Genomic DNA, 12342 nt, shown 5'->3' on the forward strand with positions numbered 1-12342 from the left:
GTTCACCAGGATCGAATCACGAAGCCGGCGTCTACCCAGATGGCTGGACTGTAGCGCCAAAGCGGCCTTCTTCTTGGCGTTCGTCTGTCCCACAGACACGGAGCCGTTACTGCTTCGTCGGACACAGCGATTTGTTTTCGTGTGACGCCGAAGAAAAAATGAGAAAATAAACGAAGTCTGAAATGATTGTTTTATCTTGGAATTTCCACAGGTTCCTGCTATTTACAATAAAGTTAATTTACATCACAGCAGTGTTGGACTTTACATTGAAATATTGTACAACCAAATACAACTGTTAATTTGACAATAAGATATTTAAATTATATTTTTTGAAATATTTTACTAAATATGATTCAAACAGATCAATTGAATTGTCTGTAAATCAACCTCAAGTAGAAGGGAATTTGACAACACACTACAAAATAAAAATGGAAATGGCTGAGAGAATTAACAATGCAGATCAAACAAGCGCTGTTGTCTCAGAGTTTTGCTGGTACGTGATTGCTATTCTGGGGTGATTTACATCCCCGCTAAATTTCAGGGTGTTTGAATTTCAAACTGGATGAGACCACCTCATCCACTGACTGAGCAGTGGAGTTCGCTTCGGTTCTCTGATTGGACAGCTGGACGAAGCCAAAGGGGGCGTGGCTGCTGTGCTGACTACGTGCACGCTCTGTCTCTCACTCTCATCGCGTCACGGAGGTGAAAGCATCTTTGGTCAGGTAAGCTGATAATTAATCCTTAAACTTTGAATGCGAAGTTTCTGATAGCTACTGCTACTGAGATACATTCTTAGTTGTCAAATTAGGGTTCACTGAATTATTCGTGTTGGTCGGGCTGTAGTGTCGCTGTCTCTGTCAGCTAGTCGCTGTCGTCGTCGTGTGGAAGCTGTGTGACGTTAATTAGTTAGCAATGACCCTTAGCTGCGTTAGCACTTAGCTATATGTTAGCGTGAATTCACGCCCTTCTGAAGCAGTGTTTTTGCAATTTTTGTAGTAAGACATTGCAGACCGTCAGGGGTTACATGCTGCATTGTAAAGTCCACTGGAATGAACCGGCGCCGATTGCAAGCTGACATTCTGTGCCTATTCTGCTTTTAAGAGTAATTTTTATCAAGTTCACAACACACCTGCACCCTTCGTTACTACTGGGGCCATGGTCACAGATTTTACATGTGCTTTTTCACTCAGTGTTGATTTCAAAATTTCAGAGAACTTAATTCTCACTTTAAAAAACCATTTAGAGGAGGGGCTAACTGTGGCCCAGTAACAAGTTGTCAAAACAAATTTAGTGTTAAATCATCTTTTACTTCCCATACGTCCAGAAAACCAGGACATGTTCAATGGATAGTATAAGTGACATATACAAGAAAACGTTTTCTCACCCATGTGAAGATGCTCCTCAGAGCTTGAATGAGGCTTCAGCAAATGAAAGCAGTGAATTGCCACAGGATTTCAGTGAGACTTTTTCTTAGGAATCTCTGTTTATTCTACTTAAAACTGGAAGGTCAACTCCTCCTTCCAGCTTCAACAATACAAACAATTTTTGAAAAGATGTAAAATGTACATGATTTGGGACAGGATTATACCTTAAGTAAACTATGTTCAGTTTTGAAAAATGACATGTTTCTAACTGTTGATTCTATTGCTAAAATCTGTGACTGCATGAAGATCTGTTCTCAGCCTGTCATCAGGGACCTCTGAGAACAACATACAAACATACTAATTGTTAAATGTCGGTCACATTATCTGCCTCGTGAGTTCACGGCGGTGTTCGTCACCATTCATTACATCCCGTGCTAATGCTAATGCTAATGCTAACAGTAACAAAGTGTTACGTGAGCTGCACGACACCATTGGCTCACTGCAGTTCAGGCACCCGGAGGCGTTTTACGTGGTAACAGGAGACTTCAAGCACGTAAAACTAACAGACACACTGCCCAGCTTCTACCAGGAGGTCACCATTCCCACACGTGGGGACTACACTCTGGACTGTGTATACACCAACCTGCGTGGTGCATACAGGTCCCTCCCCCGACCACACGTCGGCCTCTCAGACCACATCTCCATCCTGCTGGCCCCAGCATATGGTCCCCGGGTGAATCAGCTGAAACCCACGAGGAAAACTGTCACTGTGTGGCCCCAGGACACAGCCCCAGAGCTCCAGGACTGTGTCCAGCACACAAACTGGAAGATGTTCAGGGAGGCAGCCACAGAGTGGGGAGAGGTGCACCTGGAGGAATACACTTCTGTCCTCGAGTTCATCTCCAAGTGTGAGGACAATGTGACTAACACTAGAATTATCACCGTCTACCCGAACCAGAAGCCCTGGCTGAATGCAGAGGTGAGAGCTCTGCTGAAGGCCAGAGATGCTGCGTTCAGGGCGGTGGAGGCAGGGGCACTAAGGGCAGCGAGGAGAGCTCTGGATAAGGGCATAAAGGAGGCCAAATCCACATATGCTCAAAAGGTCCAGGGTCACCTGACCTCAAGGGAGTCACGGAGCATGTGGAAGGGCATCAAGTGCATAATCAACTTTAACACCAGGAATGCACAGGGCCCGACAGACCCCTCCCTAGCAGATGCCCTCAATAAGTTTTATGCCTGCTTTGAGGACCCCCCGTGCACCCCCCCCAGCATCAAACTAACACCACATCCCAATGACATGCCCCTCAGCGTTACCACAGAGGATGTGAGGAGGACCCCGCAAAGGATTAACCCTCGCAAGGCTGCAGGCCCCGACGGCATCCCAGGGAGAGTGCTGAAGGACTGTTTCCACCAGCTGGCAGGTGTTAACAGACATCTTTAACACCTCACTGCAGCTAGCAATGGTCCCCAGCTGTCTGAAGTCTGCCAACATCGTCCCGGTCCCCAAAGGCCACTCGGTAAAAGAGCTGAATGACTATCGGCCGGTGGCCCTCACCCCGATAGTCATGAAGTGCTTTGAGAAGCTGGTCATGGCACACATCAAAGACTCCATAGACATAACGGTTGACCCCCACCGATATGCCTACAGGAGGAACCACTCCACCGATGAAGCCATCTCCTCTGTGGTCCACACTTCCCTCACCCATCTGGAGAGCAAGGACTTGTGCATCCGCCTGCTCTTCCTGGATTTCACCTCTGCATTCAACACCATCATCCCTCAGACCCTGGTGCAGAAGTTGTCAGAGCTGGGATTGTCTGCAACCACAGGGAACTGGGTCCTAGACTTCCTGGCAGACGGATCACAGACTGTCAGGATTAACAACACGGTCTCCTCCCCATCACCCTCAGCACCGGCTCCCCACAGGGCTGCCTGCTCAGCCCTCTCCTGTTCACCCTACTGACATATGACTGCTAAGCGAAACACCCGAGCTGTCATATAGTAAAGTTCGCAGATGACACAGTAGTGGTGGTGACACATCCAGAACAACGATGAGTCCAAATACAGAGAGGAGTTTGAGCACCTGGTGCACTGGTGCAGACACTACAACCTCTGCAACAATGTGGGGAAAACTAAGGAGATGGTGGTGGACTTCAGGAGGAAAAGACACCCCCCCCCGCACATCGGAGGAGCAGCTGTGGAAATGGTCGCCAGCTACAGGTACTTAGGGGTTCATCTCATTGAGGACCTCACCTGGAGCTGTAACACCTCCTACCTGCTCAGGAAGGCCCACCAGCGGCTCTATGTCCTCAGGAAGCTGGGGCGTGCTAGACTGGGTAGTCCCGTCCTGAAGTGCAGGGGTGCGGTGGAGAGCATCCTCACCACCAGCATCACTGTGTGGCACAGCAGCGGCTCTGCAGCAGACAGGAAAGTGCTGCAGTGACCTCAAACAGTCTGGAAGTGCCAAGGTTTTCTCAGAGATGCTAGTGGATTAAAAAAAATCTGGAGGAAAAAGGAATAACTGTTGGTCGGGAAAACATCATAGGGGCTCTGTAATGTATTGCTGGAGATAATTTGGGGTCACATAGCATTGGTGGGTTCACTAAAAACTTTAGCCATTCTGACTACTTTTGCAGATATTGCGAAATCACAAGAAAGGAGTTTCAGAATAATGACCAAAATGTTTGTGGTCCACAGCGCACGCCTGAAAGCTACAATTCTGCACTTGTACAAGCTAAAGACGGACAAGGCAGCACATGCATAAAGGTAAATTCTATTTTCAATGCTCTTAAGTCTTGCTTTCAAGTCTCTTAAGTCCCGCTCTTCCATCTTGTTTAGGCCATGACATATTTGAGGGTGTCCTATCGTATGATGTTGTGCTGTACTTGAAGTATTTCATCAAGAAAAATAAATGGTTCACATACTCAGTTTTGAACCGACGTATCAAGCAGTTTCAGTACATAAGGAAAGTGTTAATACCTGAGATGCCACTAAAAGCCAAACACCATTTCATGTGTCATTATCCGGCACTGATTTTGAAATTTGGCCATTTGATCAGAGTATGGACCATGCGTTTTGAAAGTAAACACAGCTCTCAGCTGGACCAGGTTGCAGTCAGCTTCTGCAAGTCATACACAGTTGCACTTTTTATCCCAGCCTTTACATGTAGTCAGCGAGTTTGGGTTTTTGGAACAAAATACCAGTGTTTCTACATACGCTCCAGTGTTTCAGACCATTCTCTGTAAACCCTAGAGATGGTTTTGTGTGAAAATCCCAGTAGATCAGCAGTTTCTGAAATACTCAGACCAGCCCTTCTGGCACCAACAACCATGTTCAAAGTAACTCAAATCACCTTTCTTCCCCATACTAATGCTCGGTTTTAAGTGCAGGAGATTGTCTTGACCATGTCTACATGCCTAAATGCACTGAGGTGCCGCCGTGTGATTGGCTGATTAGAAATTAAGTGTTAACGAGCAGTTGGACAGGTGTAACTAATAAAGTGGCCGGTGAGTGTAGATGAAACAGCCTATCATTCAGATTACCACCTGTACTCAGTTAAAAAATAGGAATAAGGGTGAAATGTCTTAATATTAATTACTTGTCCGCTACCATCATACATTGTTGATGGTCACCAAGTCATTCCACTAAAACACAGTGTATCAAAATAAACAGGAATATTATTTGAGAATTACAAAAGTGACATTATTTCCTATTTAGAAGTAAGGAAAGAATAGATCCTTACACAATCCTACTTAAAGTTTAAACTGCTTTTGATTCCATTCTTTCTCCTTGAAAGGTCTGACATTGAGCATAACTGCGGTCCAGCCTGACCTACCAGAGATGTGTCTACATATTCTAGAAGAGCAATTAAAATCCCTTGGGGTTGAGACAGCCGATGACTTTAAGTTTATTGAGGAAGCCAATGTGCTTGTGTGTTTGATTGCAGGCCTGACTCCTGAATCGAGCAACTCATCTGCTGTCGCTTCACCAGGACCTTGTGTATCTTTGGAGTCGATTTCACCCACAAGTTCATCCTCATCTTCGTCCAGCAACTGCCAAAGCCCTGATGTTAACTGGGTGGAAACCTTCATGATACCATGGGAAAAGTTCCCCGAGGAACTGATGCAGTCATTGGAGAGAGGGAAAAGACCTAAACCAAGAATGAGACGGGAGATGGTCAGAATCGTGGCTTCTGTGTTGATGCAAAAATGGTCATGTGTAAATATAAGGATCTGTACAGAAGTTGCCAAAAAGATGGTGGCAAAATAAAGTCTTTGGAAAATGTGATAGAAGGAGACGTGATTGGCACAGAGTACCATTCTCTAGTCAAGCAGCTACAAAACAGGGTAGAGAATGTGAGACGATGTACAACCCCAAAAATCATAAAACGAAAGCATTACACTGAAGATTCTGACACAGACGAAGTCCCTCCAGAGCAAAGAGAAGCAGTCCAGGACACCTATGGATGCATTAACTGGGATTTAAAATTCCTGCCCCTTGATGAGACCTTAGACAGCCAGCAAGAATGTAAAGAACAACTGAAGATAATGTCTCCGTAAACAGATGCAAATCCAGACAAGGTCAAACGTCTGATGAAGTTGAGTTTCTACACCCAGTGTAAACATGTCAACCAGGGGGGAAATATTGAGAACCTCCTTGAAGAGTGGCTATTTTTGTTTGACGAGCTTGGTATGGCAGTCCACTTTCAGGGGCTAACTGGAATTGGGCTGAAAGAAGTTTACACAAGGAATCTAGATCCAAAAGGGAAACGGCTCCTCAATTACATGAAGACGGTTTGTGTGAACAAGAGCAGGAAGTTCTACTGGCTCTAACAAAGTGACTGGTGATGAGGGGAGAGCTGAGTGGTTGCTATGAAGACCTAAAATATATGCTGTTGCTTCTGCTGTCTTACTTTGATGAAAAGGAAGATGCCATGTACTGTTATGTGGAAGACACTTGTCTGACGGGGGAAGTAACGATGGACCAAGTTCCCTTGACTCCCACTATTGTTGTGCGTGGTAAGAAAAATAAATATTGGTCTCTCGTTCTCTCTCTTATTCTTTGTCTTTTATATTTTGACACAGATTCATCTTGCACAATGTTTTTTGTCACTGACAACCACACTCCTTTTTTTTTTAAGGCCGATCTTGCTACTCTGCAAGATGGAACATGCTGAGTGTGGATCGCAGCATTGTACAGGACAACATTCCCTCCTTAATTTCTGCCCTGTGCCTAATGTTTGGGAGCTACTATTGCTTTAACATACACTATCCATCATGCCTGGCATCAACCCTGGAGTTTCTGCAGCGGTAGGTTTTTGCTAATATTGTTGTGGTGGGGGTTTCGTTTCTCTTAAGACAAGACACAGTGTATTAAACATAAGATATTTATTTTGTCAATTCAAATCAAAGTTGAGTAGCAGTACAGTATTATCATCACTAGGTTGAGTCCGATAACATCATCGATGATATTGACAAACAGACAGGTTCAACAAATACTTATCTAAGCATGATGAGAGCTCTGGAGACGATGAAAAAGTCCTCCAATGTGTTGTTACAGAATATTCTGGGTACAGGAAAAAACTTCAAGTACAAACTAGGAAATGGATCACATATCTTTATATACTCTAAAGGCGTGACTATGGGAGATGTGAATCAGTTGTTTAACTTCGGCCCCTCTGTTTTCACTAATCTTTCCCCACAATTTCCTCCCGGATTAATAAAGTATCTATCTATCTATGTTTCAGTAGGCACATCATGACCTCAAGAAGTTAGCAGAGACATCAAGTCGACAGTTTCACATGGCTGATGACATAACCTAATCAGACACGCGGACATTTAGTGCAGACAAAATTATTAAAAGATACTGACATTTACGTAAACACTTCTAAAAACACATTAGATTCTTGCAGAATCTTTCATGACCTCGAGATTTCCTGGGGCCATTTCTCCCAAGTGCTGAAAGATTTGTCACACAAACAACAATCTAGATTTTTGGTTCAATGAAATGATATTATTTTATTATATTATTTTATTGTATTTTATTGTATTAAAAACGTTCCACCACATTGTTATTACTATTATTATCATTATTATTTGGGCTGATGTAGTTTAACATTTTTACTTGATTGAACTTATTTAGCATAGGAGACCTGTTATAATTACCCTTAAAGTAATAGTTTAAATAAAATGTTGTGAGGTCTTCAACTCCAACCACTCAAAGAGCTTGTTCCAGATTCCACAGCAGGCTGGGAACATTGAGTCAGAGTGGACAATATTCTCCACCTCCACTGTTGAAGTGACAGCTCAAAGTTGTGGCCTCAAGGTCTCCAGTAACTGTTGCGGCGGCAACCTCCAAACCTGGTATTGGACACCGGAAGTAAGGGATTCCGTCCAGTTGATGAAGGAGTCCTATCGATTGTTATTGAATCGTTGGACTCCTGTGGCAGCTGACAGGTATTGGCAGGCAAGTGCACTGCAGGCCCAGTGGTCATTGAGGCAAAAACTGGGCTGGGCTTGCACTAGGAGGTAGTATGACTAAGCCACTATGGCTCAGTGTAAAAGAACTAAGTAAGCCACAAAAAGACACATTCTTTGTCCAAGACAGCGGCGCATTTCATTGGACAAGAGGAGGTCACAACCTGAGTGCATATTTAATGATCGGGAGCGTTTGGGTCACTTCCGCTTTTTCCGTCGGCATGCGCTCCGCCTAGTGAGAGAAAAGGTCTGTTATGTTATCGCTCGGGGATTTTCGCGAGTCCAAAAAAGTTGTAAGTTCTAGCTTTTTTTATACTAAAAAATGAGAATGCCACTCTGGCTACACAGGCTAAAAACCTTGTTACCAATCTGGAATTTACTTGGCGTAGTGGCGATTGGCTAGCGCAAGCCCAGCCTCGGTGACAATGCACTGGCAGTGGATGAGATCTGCCCTGAGTACCAAAAGTCTCTGGATGTGTCTTGGCTGAAGCATCTCTGTCACGCCACATGGCAGTTGGGGACAGTGCCTTGGGATTGACAGACTGGGGTAGTGGTCCAGCTTTTTAAAGAAGCGGGACCAGAGGATGTGCTCCAACTATAGGAGGATCACACTCCTCAGCCTCCCAGGGATTGTCTATTACAGGGTTACTGGAGAGGAGGATCATACCTATAATCGAACCATGTATTTCTTTGCTACTGTCCGACACCTCAGGAGGGGGAAACGGGGGACCACCCAAGCTGTATATGGCAAGGATGGGACACTGTTGACATCAACTGAGGAGGTTGTCGGTGGGTGGAAGGAACACTTTGAGGAACTCCTGAGTCCAACTACCCCAACTGGTGGTTCTTCTTTTTAAAAAGGGGGACCAGATGGTGTGTTCCAACTACAGGGGCATCACACTCCTCAGCCTCCCTGGGAAAGTTTAGTCCAAGGTGCTGGAAAGGAGGATCTGGCCGATTGAGGAGGAACAATGTGGGTTTCGTCCTTGTCGTGGAACAACGGACCAGCTTTTTACTGTTGCAGGGATCCTAGAGGGTGCTTTGGAGTATGCCTATCCAGTCAAGATGTGTTTTGTGGACTTGGAGAAGGTCTACGATCGGGTCCTCAGGGATATATTGTGGGAGACACTGCTGGAGTATGGGATGCGGGGGCCTCTCCTCAGGGCCATCCAATCCCTGTACGCCCAAAGAGCTGCATTTGGGTTCTTGGCAGTAAGTCAGATTTGTTCCGAGTGGCTGTGCCAAGGCTGCACTTTATCACCAATTCTGTTCGTGATTTTTATGGATAGGATATTTAGGTGTACTCGTGGTGAAGAGGCGTTACAGTTTGGTGGGCTGAGGATTGCATCGCTGCTTTTTGCAGATGATGTGGTCATGTTTGCGTCACCGGTCCATGACCTGCAGCACTCACTGGTCTGGTTTGCAGTCGAGTGTGAAGCGGCGGGGATAAGGATCAGCATCTCCAAATCTGAGGCCATGGTCCTCAGCAGGAAGGAAGGACTACCTTCTCCGAGTGGGAAATGAGGTCCTTCCACAAGTGAAGGAATGTAAGTATCTTGGGGTCCTGTTCATGAGTGATGGAACAAAAGAGCGTGAGATTGGACGGAGAATTGGGGCAGCAGGAGCGGTATTGCAGTCGCTTTACCGCACTGTTGTTACAAAGAGAGGGCTAAGCTGAGAGCCAAAGCTCTCTATCTACCGTTCAGTCTTTGTCCCTACGAAGACTGAACGGTAGTCACCTATGGTCATGAGTGATGGGCCATGACCGAAAGAACAAGATCATGGATACGAACGGCGGAAATGGGCTTTCTCAGGCGGATAGCTGGTGTCTCCCTTAGATATAAGGCCAGAAACACTGCTGTTCGTGAGGGGCTCAGAATAGAGCTGCTGCTCCTTCGAGCGGAAAGGTGTCAGCTGAGGTGGTTCCGGCATCTGGTGCGGATGCCTCCGGGGTGCCTCCCTAGGGAGGTGTTTCTGGTACGTCCAGCTGGGAGGACACCTCGGGGCAGACCCAGGACCAGGTGAAGGGATTAAATCTTAACACTGGTCTGGGAACGCCTTGGGATCCCCCAGTCAGAGCCAGTGGATGTGGCAAAGTTTGGGGCTCCTTGTTGAAGCTGCTGCCCCTGCGACCATATTATGGATAATCGGTGGGAGATGGATGGATGGATGGATATTTCTTTGCTGAAGGCTATCTGGAAGAGGGTATGACTGAAGTCGGAGTTTGATTTGCATTCCCAGCAGTAAGTCAGACCTGTTACAGGTGCAATGTTGGACTCCGGCAGAGCTGCCCTCTATCATTGGTTCTGTCCATTATGGACAGAATTTCTAAGCACAGCCAGGATCCAGAGGGCGTCCTGTATGGGGGCCAAAGTATTTCATCTCTGCTTAATGCAGATGATGTTGTCTTCTTGGCCTCATCAAACTTGGACCTTCAGCATGTAGTGTGGCGGTTTGAAGCTGAGTGTGACTCAAGTGAGATGAGGATCAGCACCTCCAAATCCAAGGCCATGGTTTCTGATCGAAAAAAGGTGGTCTGCACTCTCTGGGTTGGTGGAGAGTCTTTGCCTCAATAGGAGGAGCTGAGTCAAAAGATGAAGCTCTGTATTCATGGGTCAATCCACGATCCTACTCTCATTGCCCCAAGTTTAAGGTCATGACCGAAAGGACAAGATCCCGGATACAAGCAGCAGAAATGAGTTTCCTCTGTAGATGGCTGGGCTCAGCCTTAGAGAAAAGCTGAGGAGCTCAGTCACCAGAGAGGAGCTTGGAGTAGAGCCATTGCTCCTCCGCCTCGAGAGGAGCCAGCTGCGGTGGCTCAGGCATCTGTTCCAGATACCTTCTGGACACCTCCCTGGGGAGGTATTCCGGGCATGTCCTACCGGGAGGGGACCTCGGGGAAGACCTAGGGCATGCTGAAGAGACTATGTCTCTTGGCTGGCCTGGGAACACCTCAGGATCCCCCGGAGGAACTGAAGGAGGTGTCCGGGAAGAGGGAAGTATGGGCATCCCTGCTGCTGAGACTGCTGCCCCTGTGATCTGGCCCCAGATAAGCGGTTGAAGATGGATAAATGGATGAAATGAGTTTTGTTAATGTGAAAATATTGTACTATTGACACCGTCATCTGTCTTATGTTTCCACAGGTGTTTTTTTCTCCATCAACCTGGAGAAGGGCACTAAAGTAGAGAAGACAAAAACATCTTGCCTTCATGTGAACCCACAAGTCCTCACCTTGATTCAAGAACTTTCAGATCATGAGCGGTGTGATGTATGAGTATGGACAACAACCAGTAAGACTGGCATACACTCCATTCACACCTTTGTTGAAGTTGTTGAGCAAAATTTTAATTTAAGGAGTAGGCAAATTTGTTTGGTTTATTGTTGTCTCTTGGGCATGTTATTCCTTTTATTTTGTGTTTCCACAGTTTAAAAAAAAAAAAATTACTAAAAAGGCAAGTTACTTGTTTGGTTTTTTTGGGGGGGGTGCGGTGTTTAGTTGTTAATACAATTCTTGAGGCATCGCTGTTTGATTTATAAATGCTTAAGCAGTGTACCCAGTGTTACATTTTTTCCTTTTCTGGTGAATGCCAAACATACATCACTGAGGTGGTGTAAGGCAAGTGTAATGTTTAAAACTGTTAACCTTTTTAGATTCATTTAGTATGTTGTGGAGGTTCGCAGGAACAAGGCAAGGGCAAGGGTGAGTTCAGTATATTTATTCACAAGTGTATCACAACAACCAACACAGTTCCCTTATATACCCACTTCCTCTATCACACCCCTTAATCCCGTGACGTCACACCTCCCTTGTGCCTGCCTGGTGTGAGACAGCTCTCCAAGTGTCCACTACACAGCACCCCCCCCCCCCCCCCCCGAACATCCAGAACGGGCCAACCACCGAAAAAGTCTCAGCCCCGCACGGGCGGCCTGATAATTCGGTCCCAACGGTTATGCCTAACAGTGGGCAGGGGCCGTGCAGGGGTCGGGGGCAGCTCCTCTGGCCGGCGGGCTGTCTTAGAAGCACGACCTGAAACAAGAGCAGAAGTTTTATGTGATGAAACAAGGGGTGGCCGGCCGCGGCGCGAGGGCTGGGCCACCGTGACCAGTTCCTCTGACAGTAGATGTGCTCGCAGATCGCCCCCACTGCAGAATCTGAGGCATCTGTCGTCAGGGCCACAGGAGCAGCAGCTGATGGGTGTGCCAGCAGGGCAGCATTGGCGAGTGCAGCTTTGGCATCCTCAAAAGCCTGCACCCTCTCCGGCGACCAGTCCACAGGTGCGCTGGCCTTTTGACCCTTCAGCACCTCGTACAGTGGGCGTATGAGGTGAGCCGCCCTGGGAATGAACCGGTTGTAAAAGTTCACCATGCCGAGGAACTCCTGCAGGGCCCTAACAGTCCGGCGTTGAGGAAAGGCAGAAACGGCCTCAACCTTGGCAGGCAGGGGGACAGCTCCCAGGGGCGAGACACGGTGTCCCAAGAAGTCAATAGCAGTCCGGCCAAACT

At 46.7% G+C, this 12342-nt stretch overlaps 1 protein-coding gene and 1 long non-coding RNA gene across 2 annotated transcripts in view; both read left to right on the forward strand.

Moving 5' to 3' along the window:
- Window positions 1-12342, forward strand: part of podxl2 (podocalyxin-like 2) — a 93459-nt gene that overhangs the window by 21710 nt on the left and 59407 nt on the right. The gene's annotated exons all lie outside the window — the stretch shown is intronic.
- LOC137595990 (uncharacterized) lies at window positions 5356-11148 on the forward strand. Its single transcript, XR_011035489.1, has 3 exons — window positions 5356-6380; window positions 6503-6671; window positions 10983-11148. It is a non-coding gene; the product is annotated as an uncharacterized lncRNA (long non-coding RNA).

The sequence above is a fragment of the Antennarius striatus genome, chromosome 5 (genome assembly GCF_040054535.1).
Source record: "Antennarius striatus isolate MH-2024 chromosome 5, ASM4005453v1, whole genome shotgun sequence".
NCBI classification, from domain to species: Eukaryota; Metazoa; Chordata; class Actinopteri; order Lophiiformes; family Antennariidae; genus Antennarius; species Antennarius striatus.